This window comes from Clarias gariepinus, chromosome 27 (genome assembly GCF_024256425.1).
Source record: "Clarias gariepinus isolate MV-2021 ecotype Netherlands chromosome 27, CGAR_prim_01v2, whole genome shotgun sequence".
In the NCBI taxonomy this organism is placed as follows: domain Eukaryota; kingdom Metazoa; phylum Chordata; class Actinopteri; order Siluriformes; family Clariidae; genus Clarias; species Clarias gariepinus.
The window spans coordinates 12313519-12328838 of NC_071126.1; the positions used below are offsets into that span (position 1 = coordinate 12313519).

Consider the following 15320-nt stretch of genomic DNA (forward strand, 5'->3'; position numbering starts at 1 on the left):
ATTTGACCTTTAAAGCATTGACTAGCAGGTTAACGTTTTTCATCGGTTTTGTTTACGTCTAGTTCAGACCCCTGTAACAAGCGGTACATACAGGACAGTGCATCTACATCTAGACATTTGGCAGATGGCCTTATCCAGAGCGCCTTATCTCATTATACATCTGAGCAGTTGAGGATTAAGGGCCTTGAGCAGTAATTTGGTGGTTGTGGGGTTTAAACGTGGGACTTTCCGAACCATAGTCCAATGCCTTAACCACTGAGCTACCCCTGACTACAAATTACTGTACCTGACTAATATACAGTAGAAACTGTTCACTCCACAGTGAAATACAAGCATCAGCCATAACATTATAACCACCTGCCTAATATTGAGGATGTCCCCCTTTTTGCAACCAAAACCACTAGCGATGCATTGTGTGTTCTGACACCTTTTTTTGGGAACCAGAACAACTGTAGTTGTAAATCTCTTCTTTTGGGTCAGACGATACGGGTCCGCTTTCGCTCCTGACATGCATCAGTGATCCTTGGCCACCTAAGGTCTTATCGCCGGTTCACCTCTTTTCTTTCTTGAAGCACTTTAAGTGAATGTTAACTGCTGCAGACTGAAAACATCCCACAAGATCTGCAATTTTGGTAGTGCTCCGATCCAGTCATCTAGACATCACAGTTTAGCGCTTGTCACAGTAGCTACAGTTGCAATATCTCATTGCAATGGCACCTGGAAATGGGTAAGATAAGTTACAGTAGGCAGCAAGTGAACATTTTGTCCCTGAAGTTGATGTATGGAAAACAAGAAAATAAATGGGCAAACAAAAAGATTTGAACGACTTTGACAAGGGCCAAAGTGTGATGGCCAGAGAGTCTGCTCCAACAGAAGAGCTGTAAATGGTTAATGCTTGTTGATCATGACCTATTTAGTGAAGTACTGATTATTGAGTGCATGCTGAAATATAATAGGCCTGATAATTGCTGTTACATAAATATTTATTTCTGTAGAGTTTTAAATGAAAAACTGTAGGACTGATTCTAAACAATACATCATGATATTTTAAATCTGCAGCTTCGTGCAGCTGTCCTTGAGTCTGATTATTCACATGCTCTGCCACATTGATTTCATACGTCTAGAAATAACGCCGCTAACATCCATCGACTAAACGGCATGCCAAAGCACCCTGTCCATGATGAGCTCTGTCTCTGTTAAGAAGTTTTGCCATCATCGTGATTGTTGTCATGAATTGGATAAAAGAACTGAAAACTCAGACATTAAATTAAACATCACTGCTATGCAAGACAGATCTTTTGAAGGTTTGAAGGCTACATGAGAGGTTTTAAAAATTCTAACTGAAAAAGTAATATAAAAACATCAATGACTGAACACCATAACAGTCTAAATCAATGCATTTAATACACAGTTAGTTTGTTTCATTCAGAAGTGGACAGTGTCACACAGTGTACTATACTGCCTCCACTATTTACACCGATCAGAAATAGCATTAATACTACTACCAGGTGAATTGAAATACATTGATTATCAATTAAGTACCAGTAAACTGGTGACAGGATTATGGGCACCCAAGGCTTATTTATGCCTATGGGAACAAAGGCTAGTCTGACTTGTCCGAACCCAAAGAAAAGCCAATATAGCACAAATTGCTGGGGGATAAAAGCCAATGGAGGTCCCACACTGCAACCCACAGCACCCAAAGGATCTGAAAGTGCCAGACACCACAGCACACGTTCCACAAGTGGAACCTAAAAAGTATTATTTATATATTTTTAGACATTATATATATATATATATATATATATATATATTTTTTTTTTAGTTTTATTTCATTGTAACTTGTATAAGGCGGTATGGTGGTGTAGTGTTTAGCACTGTTGCCTTGCACCTCTAGGGTCTGGGTTCGATTCCTGGCCAGGCTCTGTCTCTGTGTGCATGAGGTTTGTATGTTCTCCCTGTGCTTGGTGGGTTTCCCCCCACAGTCCAAAGATCATGTTGTGTCAAGATCAGAGTGAGTGTATGTGTGTGTACCCTGCCTTGTGCCCTAAGCCTCCTGGGATAGGCACTAGGTCCCCTGCGACCCTAAATACAGGATAAAGTGGTATAGACAGTAAGACTGTCATTTGTAGAAGTGCAATTTTTTTCTTAGTGCAAAAAAATCTTTCTATCTTTTTATTCTATCATATTTCTGCTTTTTAGATCATGTATGGGATTGGGTCATGTATATGGTTATGTACAATATGTGAACCAATGTACATGACCTTTGTATATATGTGACTAATGTACACGGATCAGCTGTAACATCAAAGCCATAAAGATTAAAACCATCTAGGTTTTAAAGTCAAATTTAAATTTAAATTTTGGCTGCTATTATATCTCTTGCATTTCCGAGGATAAAGTAAATCGGGCAAGAATACCGTATGTGCAGTTCTGACTATCGATCATTATAATCTTGGCTTAAGCATGTGTTAACTACTTATTTTTTTAGTTTTTTTTTGTACTTTCTACCTTTCTACCTTTCTTAGCTCATTCCACTTATTGCCTTTTCTCTGACCTGACACCTTATTCAATCTTTAACTCAGCTAGTCAAATAAATGCAGAACTTCTCCCCAAGTCTGCCATGATTTTGAGTCAGATCTTGCGACAATCAAATCTTACATGGAATATGAAAAGAATAAAATCATGTACTGCACCAGACATTACATTGTGTCTCACAGTGCATGTGTTCTGTGTGTGTATAGCAACGCTTTTCACAGCTCTCATATTTCTGGGAAAGGCAAGCCCTGTGGCATATTACTGTGTAAGTACTTATTAAATGCCCAATTACAGCAATTAAGTGAAGTCAGTCAGGCTAATCACTGAACTGGGGACTTGTGTTCTAGTCAGAAACGAGAAGTTGAAGAGTAGATCCTGCTGCAAAGCAGAAGAAAAAATATATTAATGTCTGCTCGGTTTAAATTGAATTTTATAGATTTCACATCAGATGCACCACACTTTTTTTTCCTCTTTTTCCTTTTTTTTATCCCAGATTTGCTCTTTTTAGAATTTCCTGAAGCCTGATTCAAACTGATGATCTGGTTATGCAAAGTCCACAATAAGCTTCCTTATCGCCCTTCAAAATAATTTCCTGATATTTTCAAACATTTCTGATTTACATACGCCTAGGGTTAGTGTTAGATGGCCGGAAATACTGACTAATACAGCATTAGTCAAAGAGGAATTTTGGAAAAAATAAACTGCAAATAAATGCCTAGGAGAAAACATGACAATTTGGGTTTAAATAATTAAATACTTAAGAGCCTTTAATTGGATAATTACAACAGTGATTAATATGTTTCTGCTGGCAACAACCCTAACTGATGCAGTCAATAGCTTCTCATTTCGAAACAACTATGTTTAAAAATGTTACTTTGTTTCAGTAAAGTCAATTTATTGGCTTTATCGTGGAACGAAAACAACTAAGGAGATTGCTGAAATAACTGGAATTGGGTTAAGAACTGTCCAACGCATTATGGAAACCTGGAAGGATAGTACTGAACCATTAACTTCATGGACAAAATGTGGTGGGAAAAAAAAACGGTTGGTGAAGTTGCATGGTTAAAAAAATGTGCTGTACAATCCTATGCTTGCTACAGGTCCAGTAAACACTATGAAATAAATATAAACAAAATAGTAAAAGTAAAAGAATTTCTACACAATGCGACAAGAACTCACATGATTGGGATTAAACAGCTATGTGGATAAGAAAACCCAATCAGAATGAAAGGCTTTAATTTGCTAGAGAATTCAAATTTCAAATTATTTTTTTTATTCCTCACATACATACATAATTATACACAGTATGATATGCAGTGAAATGCTTACACGGCTGTTGACATGACCTAAAAAGAAAAGCAAAGCAAATAAGAAGTGCAAAATAGAATAGAAAAGAATGGAAAATATGACATCTACAAAACATACTAATTTGTTACAAAATAGTATAAACTGTATGAATCGATTGTATAAAGTATATGGACTGTGCAAACAGCAGCAGTATGGGTGGTCATGAGTGGTATTGTCCATTTATAAAGAGTAGCCTTGAAATGTAAAAGGTCATGTGGTCTGATTAGTCCAGATTTCGGCACGTCAGGGTAAGAAGGGAAGCACATAAAGCAATGCATTAATAGTGCATAATGGCCACAAATCTGGGGTTGCTTTAGTTGGTCAGGTCTAGGCTAGGAAATGTTATGTTTGTTTCCAGCTGGCCGGGCCATATTTCAGGAGGACAATTCAGGTTCATTTTTTTTTTAAAGTGATTCTGGAAGCATGAGGAGTCACTTTCACACATGAATTAGCCAACACAGAGTCCCGACCTTAACCCCATTGGACGTCTTAGGGATGTGCTGCTAGTTTAAGGAATGGTTTTAAGGTATTAAGAAATGTTTGTCAAAACAACAGCACAGCAAATGTGTACCATGATAACAGTCAAAGACAGTCCAACAAAGAAATATCAGCCGTTAATATTTCTGTCTCAATTTTCATGAGTTTTTGAGCATGGTAAGACCCCCAAAAAGCTCAAAAAGGTGGGGGAAATCCTTAGGAAAACAAGAGTACCCTATAGTGCTTAGATCCTAAATAAGAAGCAGAGGCAGACAGAAAGAATCGGCCTTACTGTAAAAGTGCTGTAAGGTATATGGGGACTGGGCTTTACACAGTTACTGAATGGAAGGTCAGGGGTTCAAACCCCAGCACCGCTAAGTTGCCAAGTTTTGAGGTCTTGAGCAAGGCGCTTAACCCTATCTACTTCAGAGGCACTTTATCCTTTGCTGAACTTATTTATTGAAAATATTTCACTGTTCCGCAAGGTGCATGTGACAAATAATTAAATCTTAGTCTTGTGTGTTTGTTTAAAAATGTGCCATAGTATGAATGTACTTGAGGGCTTCACTCACTTCTAAGAAGAACTTTTTGTGGTCCAGATGTCCATAGACACAAATTTTGCCTGCTTTTCGGTTTATAGCACCCGTGTGTGTTTGTGTGTGCGTGCACCCATATGTGTATATTATATGTGTGCATGTCTATTTCTCTTGTTGTTTATCACACCAGTCCTTGAAAAGCCCTCTTGGTGCATTGCTGCCAAAAGGAGCGTGTGTGTTTGGGCAGATCTCGCCTCAGCAGATGGTGGCTTTTCTGTGCACACTTCCCCACAGCCTGGGATGACTTTCAGCTTGGCCCTCTCCTCCAGTGTCTCAGCATGCTACTGGCTTGCAAAAAGGCCCTCCATCATGATCCATCATGGATGAGGGGAGGCAGTCTCCCTTCCATAAGCGGGTTAAATTTGGTGCAATTTTAGGCTAGTTGAGGGCGCCTCAGACAGCCATTTTTGGCATACTTCCTCACTTCTCTTTCACTCCCTCACTATTTTTTTTCCCTTGCAAATAAAATTAGATCAAGTAGGAAAAAAAAAAACACAGCCAGTGCCAGCAGTCTTTTGAGGAAATTATTTTTGTGGCATGCACCATTTCTATGCTCACGCAATCCAGTGTTGTCGAGTTCTAGAGGTGGCATACAGCATGTCTCTAAAAACACAAACTTCATTTTTTTGACCTATCAGTATTCCTTGCTTCATTTAACACCCTTAAAGCTAGCATGGGGTTTCTTCTCTCGTTTCTAATATTGGGAAATGAGCCACGTAGGTGGAATAAAAGGTTCTGTATCAAAGTCACATTCTGCTCCTGCCTTGTGTAACGATCCCTTGAGGAGACTCGACAAGATGTAAGGTGCGCATTTTAAGTGAATATCAGTCATTCAACTCAGATTGAAAGCACTGATTGTCTCTCGCTCAGAGGGCTGTCTGGATGAGGAGACGCACTGTTATTTATGGAAGTGAACCCAGCCTATGCCTCCTGCAGCTTATATTTGGGTTCTGAGTAAAACAAAGCTCCCCCCCATACTTGCCTTACAAAATGAAATGCATTAGAATGAGGTTTTCATGTTGTACATACTGTAGATTGCTCACCATTTCATCTGTATTTGGAATAGGCTTGGACCCTGAACTCTCCCCTTTTTTCAGTCTGATAAAGAATATATAAAAAGCAAAAGGTATAAAATGGACAGCTTTTTCTGAGCTAAAGTCTTTGTGATGAGGAACATGGACATCATTTACGGAGCAGCTGACACTTAAACAATTTAGTCAGTGCACTTCGGCTGGAAAAAATGTCCGAGGTCGCATGAACTAGCTGAACAGCAGCCAGGAGAACGCTGTCACTGGTATTTTTTCTTCTTTTTCATCTGAGTACCCTTGACTAATGTCACACGTAAGGTAGAGACAGCCATCTGTCCCTGTGGAGTGTGCTAAGCTGTACATACTGATTATAAGAGGGGGAGCCCAGGGGTTAACACACATTCTCCTGCAAAAAAAAAAAAAAAATGCAAGGTCAGGTGAGGAGAATGTATTTGCCCTTATCTGGGGTTATCACATGAGAGAGAAGGAGAAAGGTACTGGGAGTAATTAGTGGAAAGGAAATATCTCCAGTTATTGATAAATCAGTGTCATTAAAAATTAAGTTAAACCTAAACTGTGTCACTGTAGGGAAATGATTTTTGTTTCTGGGACAGCCTACAGTAGATGATCCAGTTATTATTTTTTTAATTCAACAGGTAACCAGGCTACTTTTGTACTCATAGTACATAGAAATTGCCCTAAAAGGGACTGATTCACTCCAGCAAATAATCCCAGCATTGCCCGGTGTGATCCACAGAAACCTGTTGATGAAGCAAATTCATGGATAAATGAATAAACAAATTTATAAAATCTTATGAAAATAATGAATATGAAATAATTAGATTTTTTTAAATAATAATAATTTTACCCAAAACAGAACCCTTCTAGTCCCCTAAGTGTAATGGGCGGAAGGTTTGACTGTACCATCTCCAACAGATTTTTGCAGGCTTTATTGCTATGTATCTTGTAAACTGTATGTAACCTTTATCAAGTCAGGTATTAAGTCACATAATTTTGCACTATGGCCAATAAATTTCAATAGGTGAAATGTACAGTATCACTCACTTACATATCTTCTATACTGCTTTATCCTGTATTCAGGGTCACGAGGAGACTTAGGGCACGAAGCCAATCCATCGCAGGGCACACAGACATACACACACTTACACACTACAGGCATTTTGGGAACGACAATTAGCCTAACCTGTATATCTTTGGACTGTGGGAGGAAACCGGTATACCTGTAGGAAACCTACCAAGCATGGGGAGAACATGCAAACTCCATGCACACAGAGACAGGAATCGAGCCTGGCCGGGAATCGAACCTGGACCCTGGAGGTGCAAGGCAACAGTGCTAACCACTACACCACCATACCGCTGATATACAGTATCAAATGTATCAATCCTAAACATTGTTTTAAAGCACTTTAATGGACATTATCCAAGCTGGTTCCTCCAGATGTGATAGAAAAACATGCATTTTTGTGCTATAAATCCACACTACTGGTGAAATTATGTTTAGGTGTTAACAGGGTGTCAAAATAGGGCTGAGTGTTCCCTCGTTCTTACTACCTCATTTAAATATTCTACAAATCGGATTCTTTTTTCTTTCCCATGGCCCTCTTCATAAACAAATTCGTAATAGTCCTACAGTATCTCAGCATCTGGACATGGTACGTTAACAAAGTTAGTATAAAGAATTGAGCATATTGAACCAGGAATCTGAAACTGTGCGTAACTTAAATCACGTAAAATGTAACTGTAACACTTTAATGATTTGATGTGATGGGTCACATACTGTATGCACTGTAGGCTATGCTAATTTACATAAGATGTAGTACGCTGCTTGGAAATAGCACATTAAACATTGCACATTGGGCTTTGCATCAACATGGGGCCTTCATACATTCCCAAACGAATTAAGATTCTTAATAGGGCGCTTCAGTCTGTGCCTTAAATTACATACAAATTAACTATGCATTGGCTATAAAATGTTAAGATGTACTTACAAATCACCTTGGACTCCCCTGAAAACTGCACAGCCCATGTCGAATTGTTAAGAAACGTCTACAAATTGTCATGATTTATTTAGTAAATGTTTCAAGGTTACTTACTACACTTAACACTTTTCTACAAAGTGTAAGGCTTAGCAGAAACTGCTAGAGCATATTCTGTACCCTGACCTGTGACTACATAATCTATGAATCCGCAGCAACTCCCATAATAAATGAAATACACATTGTAGTTCAGTGCCAGTTTCACGATGTTTCACACTCATCTTAAAATGTTTTCTTTTTTTTCTCATCATTCTACACACAGTACTCAACAATAAAAAAAAAATAATACTTATATATCCCATTTACATACAGTGAGTATTCAGATCTTTGAGTTGCTTCCATAACTTGCCTAGAGTCCACCTACAGTATGCTTAATTGACTTCATTGGACATACAGTATTAATAAATGGCATGCATCTGTGTATATAAGATGTCACTCCATAATTCCTTAAATAAAAGAGATTTGGAACAACCAAGTCTTTTCAGATCTGGCTGCCTAACCAAACTGAGTAATCAGGGTCTTGGTCACAGTTATGTGACCAAGAACATAAGAGTAGCTATAAATGAAGAGGATGCTGGCTAATGTTCTGGGTGGGGACCCGGTGGAAATTTGCCCTCCCACTCCATGAATAAACTATTAGCTATGTGGTCAGATGAGCCTGCCTAGCCCGCCTTGAAACTGAAAGGTGTATGACACATCAAGAATCAAACGAAATCGAAGCCTCCATCTTTCTAGAATGAAAGAGATTTGCAACAACCGCATTCTTTCCAGGTTTCTAGCTGCCCAACCAAACTGAGTAATTACGGATGAAAGGCATTGGTCAGAGAGATAACCAAGTCCCTATAAATAAGATCCTGAGTTGTTTCGTGGAGATGGGCGAGCCTTACAGAATGACAACCATCACTCTACCAATCAGGTGTCTATAGTACAGTGGCCGGACAGAAACCATTCTTCACTAAAAGACACATGACAGCCGGCTGGGAGATTGCCAAAAAGCACCTGAAGGACTCTCAGAGCGTGAGAAACAAAATCTTCTGGTCTAATGTCACAAAGATTGAACTATTTGGAATCAGGAAATCAGGCACTGCACATCACCTCATTAAAACCATCCCTACAGTAAAACGCAGTTTGGTCAGCATCATGCTGAGCGGATGTTTTTCTGCGACTGGGACAGGGAGAGTAGTCACTACAGAGGGAAAATTGATACTGATAAAATAAGTGAAAACCTTCTCCAGCGTGTTATGCATGGAGGAATGTAGGCATGGCATATTTGCAGATGTCGAGGCTTTAATTAATTCCAAATTAAAACCAAAACAAAATCTTAGAACAGTCGATACTTTAACCAGCGATGACTTGAATAACGAACCAGCACCAAAACATAAAGAATGACAACAGTGTACAAACAGATCAGATGTGAAACAACTCAACACTAGTTAAAGGACCATTTATAAACTTGCGGCTAAACAAGTAACAGGTGATTACAATTATACCATGTGATGGAGATGCACTATGGGAAATAAAGTCCCTGACAAAACGGGTTTGCCCTGACACTGGGATGAAGGTTGACAGTTGACAAGAAGACTATAATTCAAAGCATAATGCCAAGCAAAACACTGGAGAGGCTTCAAAACACCTCTGTGAAAGTCTTGGAGTAGCCAAGCCAGAGTCTGGACCTGAACCCAATACTGTTTTTGGGGTGCATGATGAAGTATCTCTTGTGAACAAGAACATTTTTGGAGTCTTGCATACTATGTAGTATCTTTGTGTATGAGGTTTGGAAATTCTTTTGATGACTAGGACGTCTGCGACACCGTGATGTCCCATGCCTCTTCGATTTTCTACAGGGTCAGGATTATATCAGTTCTGGATAAAAACTCGAAATGTAGGAAAGCCCCTTAAGCGCAATTCTGGGTTGGTGAGCCTAAAAGTTGCATCTGTACTTATGCAGTGAGAATTGGGTGTATTCGCCTTTCAGTAAAACACAAAGGATTGTAGGTTGATTTTCTGCATGCATCATTCAGAATATGTACTGGAGACTACAAGCGAGGGGGTTTACATCTCCAGGGTTGGTAGATTTTTTCTTAAGTACAAGCATCAGAAACAGGGCTATTCAATAGCTTTTAGTCCACTTTGCCAATACACACAAGCACTCACCTTTGGCTCTGAATTAAATATTTGTGTTCAAGTGAAATGAAGGCTACCGTCTTTTAATTTTCTCTTTGGAGTTTTGCATAAAGAAATTGATGCTATTTTCTCATCACTATTTCTACTTTATATATATATATATATATATATATATATACTGTATAATATTATTAAAATATATATTGCTTGAAATATTATATTTGGAGCAATATATATTTCGATAATATTATAAAAGTTTTTACATTTAATATTGGGGTTAAATTAAATTCCATAGTTTTTTTGTGTATTATAGCTGAAATTGTTCTTTTGTCAATCAGTGTAACATCAATCAACCAGTCAGATTGCGGTGCTGGACTTAATACTGCTCTTTGCCAGAGCCTATATCACACAAAATAATGGACCTAACGTCTGTGTTCAAAGAATCAAGGAATCGTGTGAAACTGTCACACAGAGTTATGTCCTGAGTTCCTCAAGAACTAAGGATTGAATACCAATGTGAGCAATTTCTGTATTAAATCCCCACTCTGTGCGCATAAATCAGCTCCGAATGAGCCCCTAAATCACTGTTAGGCTAAGCTTGGAGTGACTTGTTTCTTTATTATGGATTAGTGCTGGACTTATTGCTTTATATAGAATGTGTAAAATTCAATACAAAAATAAAAACATACATTTTAAAATAAAAAAAATGCACCATGTTGAGGCAATTCTACAATAATCATTATGCCGTATGGTCTTACTTTCTTTCTTGAAAATGATTAGTATAAGAGCAACCATTTATGCTTACCTTTTTAATTGTGATCCTAAAGAAATGGTGTTAATGATTTAAGACTGAAATTAAATTAGGTTAGAGATGTCCATGAAGTTTACTATAGTTCGTTGGGATTCAGAAGAAATGTTTCACGCAGAATTCTTAAACTTGAATGGCTCAATCCAATGCTGAGCGTAAACTTTAAAGGGGGTTGAAGTCAAACCAGACTTGTGATGAAACTTGTAGCAAACGAAGGCGTAAAACCAATTGAGATTTACAGAAGCCTAGATGCACACTATGGTGATGAGACTCTTATTTGAACGGTGCAAATGTTATAAAGGACATACTTGATGATCCTGGTTGAGGTGGCTCGGAGCCCACTGTGGTCGTGTCCATGAACATTCGGCGAGTGAAACACCTGATCCTTGAAAAGAGACTTCACTTACAAGTTATTATGCAGAAGAGACGGATCTATCTGTGGGAACTGCACACACAATCACTTGAACATTACAAGAACTCCACTTGAACATTACAAGAACTCAGGTGGGAATTATTTCCACATATCCCGTATCATCCTAACCTTGCTTCAGAAATGAATCAGGCAGTATTCTGATATGTGTATACAGTATCATATCTGATAATATGATATAGTATATATGGCTCCAGTATACTGAGATAATGTTCTACCTTGAAGGTATGCAGTTACTACTTAAACACTGGGATAAGTACATTAGTGTAGTAGCGGATTATACAGAGAAATAAAGGTAGCTTTTATAATGTAATGTTTTCTGTTATTCTGCACAATCAAAAGTCTGTTTTTCTTGAAAACCAATAAAATCAATAGTATGACCTAATAGGTGGAAGGTTTATAGCTTGTGGAGTGAAAGGTAAAATACAAATGAGAAATTAAACTAGTCTTGATATTATTACATAGAAAATCATGGAGTGTGGTAAGTAATTCTTGGGCAAAATGTAAACAATGTAGTCATTAAAAGCCCTGTGCTAGAATAATTTACAAAAGAGTTGGATGCAGATAAGAACGCTAATTGGAGTTCCTAAATTGCCTGTAGTGTTTGAATGCGTGTGTGAATGTTGACCAGAGGTCCTACCACGGTAGCAAAAATAGGAATAAATACAATGGTCACCATTGGCCTCCACAGTCCTTAGTTGGAGTACAGAGGTTTCAAGATGGATGGATTAATTTAAATACATATTAAAAATATTTTGCAGCTCTTATACTCTTAATCTGTAGGCAAACGAGGCATGTTATGTGGGAAAGGGACTCTAATACTGAAGTACAGTATGCTCTTTAGTGGTTAGCACTGTCACCTTGCAGCTCCAGGTCCTGGGTTCGATTCTTGTGTTGGGTTTGTGTGCAATGGTCACAATTTTGCTGCTTGTATTGAGTGCCCTTTTTATTAAATCAGTTCACCCAGTTCACTGATAACAGCTTGACACCTCCAAAAGATGCTCAAGCTGGTTTACTAACAAGATCTATGCAGACAGCATCTTTCAGATGAGCTAATTAGCATGTCTCTATGGTGTGTGTGTGTGTGTGTGTGTGTGTGTGTGTGTGTGTGTGTTATCCTTAATGAATATTCTATACCGGGCGTTTCTACCTGAAAGTGCAAAATGCACGGCGGTTCCTATGCAAATAGATCAGCTGTGTCATTTATTTAGCCTGTAAGTCACTCTGGGAATAACAATTTTAAATGCAAATTAACAAGACTGAAAGGCAGGTATTACGTTCATGTAAGCCCAATGAAGATGAAGATGAGTACCTGCAGATGCGTACTAAACGTTCCAGCTTACAATATATAATAGGGTAGATGGTTAAGATGGTTTCTTGTTCGAAATTCACCACCAAATTGACATCTTCATCTAATGTAAACATCCTTCAGTGCAGCTCCATGTAAGCCCCATTTTACAAATTAAATCAATGCTTTACATTTAATCTTTATATGCTTTATAAACAGAGAACTTTGTACTATGGTGGCACGAATTCGATGGATTTGATTCCCTGGATTTGATTCCCACGTCAGGAACATAGAGTTTGCATGTTCTCTCCGTGCATGCTGGGTTTCCTCTGGGTTTCGCCATGCATGAGTGTGTGAGTGTTTACCAAAGGTCCTACCACGATCGTACAAATGGTAATACATACAATGGTCACCATTGGCTTCCGCGGTCCTTAGTTGGGCTGTAAAAGCTACAGTAAATGGATACATGGACTGTCCAAGAGTCCAAAGTCCGTTTCGATTTCCACCTCCATATTTCCCATAACTGTGCACTCCGGTTGCAGTCCATAGACATGCAAATGAAAAACTAATAGCCGTTCCCAATTGTGCATTTTCCCAGTTTCTAATTGCACATGTGACTGTTAATCCAAGGTTCTACCAGGATTGTAAAATTGGAATAAATACAGTGGTCACCATTGGCCCTCACAGTCCCTAGTTAAACTACAGAGGTGCCAGGATTGATGCATTGATGGATGGATGGATGGATGGATGTCCAATGGGCAATTTAATATGCATTTATTTGTCACCCTTAAATACTTTGTCACCGTTTGTACACCCTTAAACACCCTTAAATATGTGCATCCACCGCATCCACCATCTTCCATGTAATGTTTTCTTGGAATACATTTATTTATATATATATATATATATATATATATATATATATATATATATATATACATATATATATATACATATATATATATATATATATATATATATATATATATATATATATATATATATATATATATATATATATAGAGAGAGAGAGAGAGAGAGAGAGAGAGAGAGAGAAGGGGTGGGTTATATATATATATATATTTTATATATATATATATATATATATATATATAAAGGGATTGGACAGTTAAACTGAAACACTGGCCATTTTAGTGTTGGAGGTTTCAAGGCTAAATTTGACCAGCCTGGTGGCCAGTCTTTATTGGTTGCACATTTCACCAGTAAGAGCAGAGTGTGACGGTTTAATTAGCAGAATAATAGTACAGTTTTGCTTAATAAAGTGTGTTAAATAGTGAGTGTGTGTGTGTGTGTGTGTGTATGCAGTACATTTCCTAACTTCTCAAAACCATAAAGTGTATAGTCAGTTATGTGAAGGTCAAGTGAAAATGTTGTTAAAGCAAATACTTTTGCACACAGTACATATTTGTTAAAGGCAAAAAGTGCTTTTTGTTTACTTCTGATGCTCTGAGCCGCCATATGGATTTTAATGCCACTTGCTAAACTCAGTGTTGAAAAGAACATGCCAGCTTTTTGAGCATCATTCCTGATTTGATGGGATGTTGTCTTTGGCTTTTCTCTTTCATGTATTGGAAATTCCAATTTAACACTTTTAGGCAAATGGAGCATACTTATTTATTTATTTTTTTTCAACAAACTGTTTCAGATGCATTTATTCAAAGCAACCTACAACTGGCACAGGAAAAAATTAAGTAGTTGAACAGTATTGTTTAATGCTTTATCCACTGAGCCACCATTGCCCATTTGCCTAATGATGTATGGGATGAAATGCTAAACAGATTTTCAACTAAAACCCACACTATCATGACACTGGCATGCAAATATGCGTAGTGATATGCCAATACGTAGGCTTGTGTACAGAATATTAATATGGAATATGTCTATCTCTATGAATGCTTGTAAATAGTCTCCACTTATCTTACAGGCCACTTTTAATCTACAAACCGCTGGACTGTGGTAATGAGAATCATTCATCAGGCACCAAGCACTTAAATCTCTGCTACATAAACTAAACTACATTATGCACAACAGCAGATAAACAGTGCATTTGCATGCATTCAGAGAATGTGATTTCCCCTCTTAATCACATGCTTTTTAATCTAGGTGGTTTCTATACGTGGCCGTATCCAGCACTTTGGATTAAAGGCTGTTTCTGCAGATTCAGCAGCAGTGTATAGTTTTGTTCAAGATCAAAGCTTTGAAGAAAGTTTACAGACAGGGCAATAAAAAAGTCTACACAGCAAAAGCCATGTCATCAATAATATATAGCGAACATGTTGTTTTTCATGCTTCACTGCATACAGTATGTTGATTTTTTTCATCTTTTTCTCTCTCTCTTTTTTTAACAAATTTGTATGCAGAGATACACTTTGCTGTTTCAATGGGATGCTAACGTTTATGCTACTGTAGGCTTTTCTTTTACCCAATAACCCTCTTTCTGATAATTAATGGTGTCTTTTTGTGACTGGCATTTAGAGTTGCATAGTAATTTATACTGATCAGCTACAACATTACAAACATTAACGTTAATCCCACCTAGAATTTGTATCCCACTTCAGGGCAGGTTTGACCCTTGAGGCATGGCTTTACGGGGATTTTGGGGGTGA

At 37.9% G+C, this 15320-nt stretch overlaps 1 protein-coding gene across 1 annotated transcript in view; it reads left to right on the plus strand.

Moving 5' to 3' along the window:
* mdga2a (MAM domain containing glycosylphosphatidylinositol anchor 2a) overlaps positions 1–15320 on the plus strand; it is a 225656-nt gene that overhangs the window by 133281 nt on the left and 77055 nt on the right. The gene's annotated exons all lie outside the window — the stretch shown is intronic.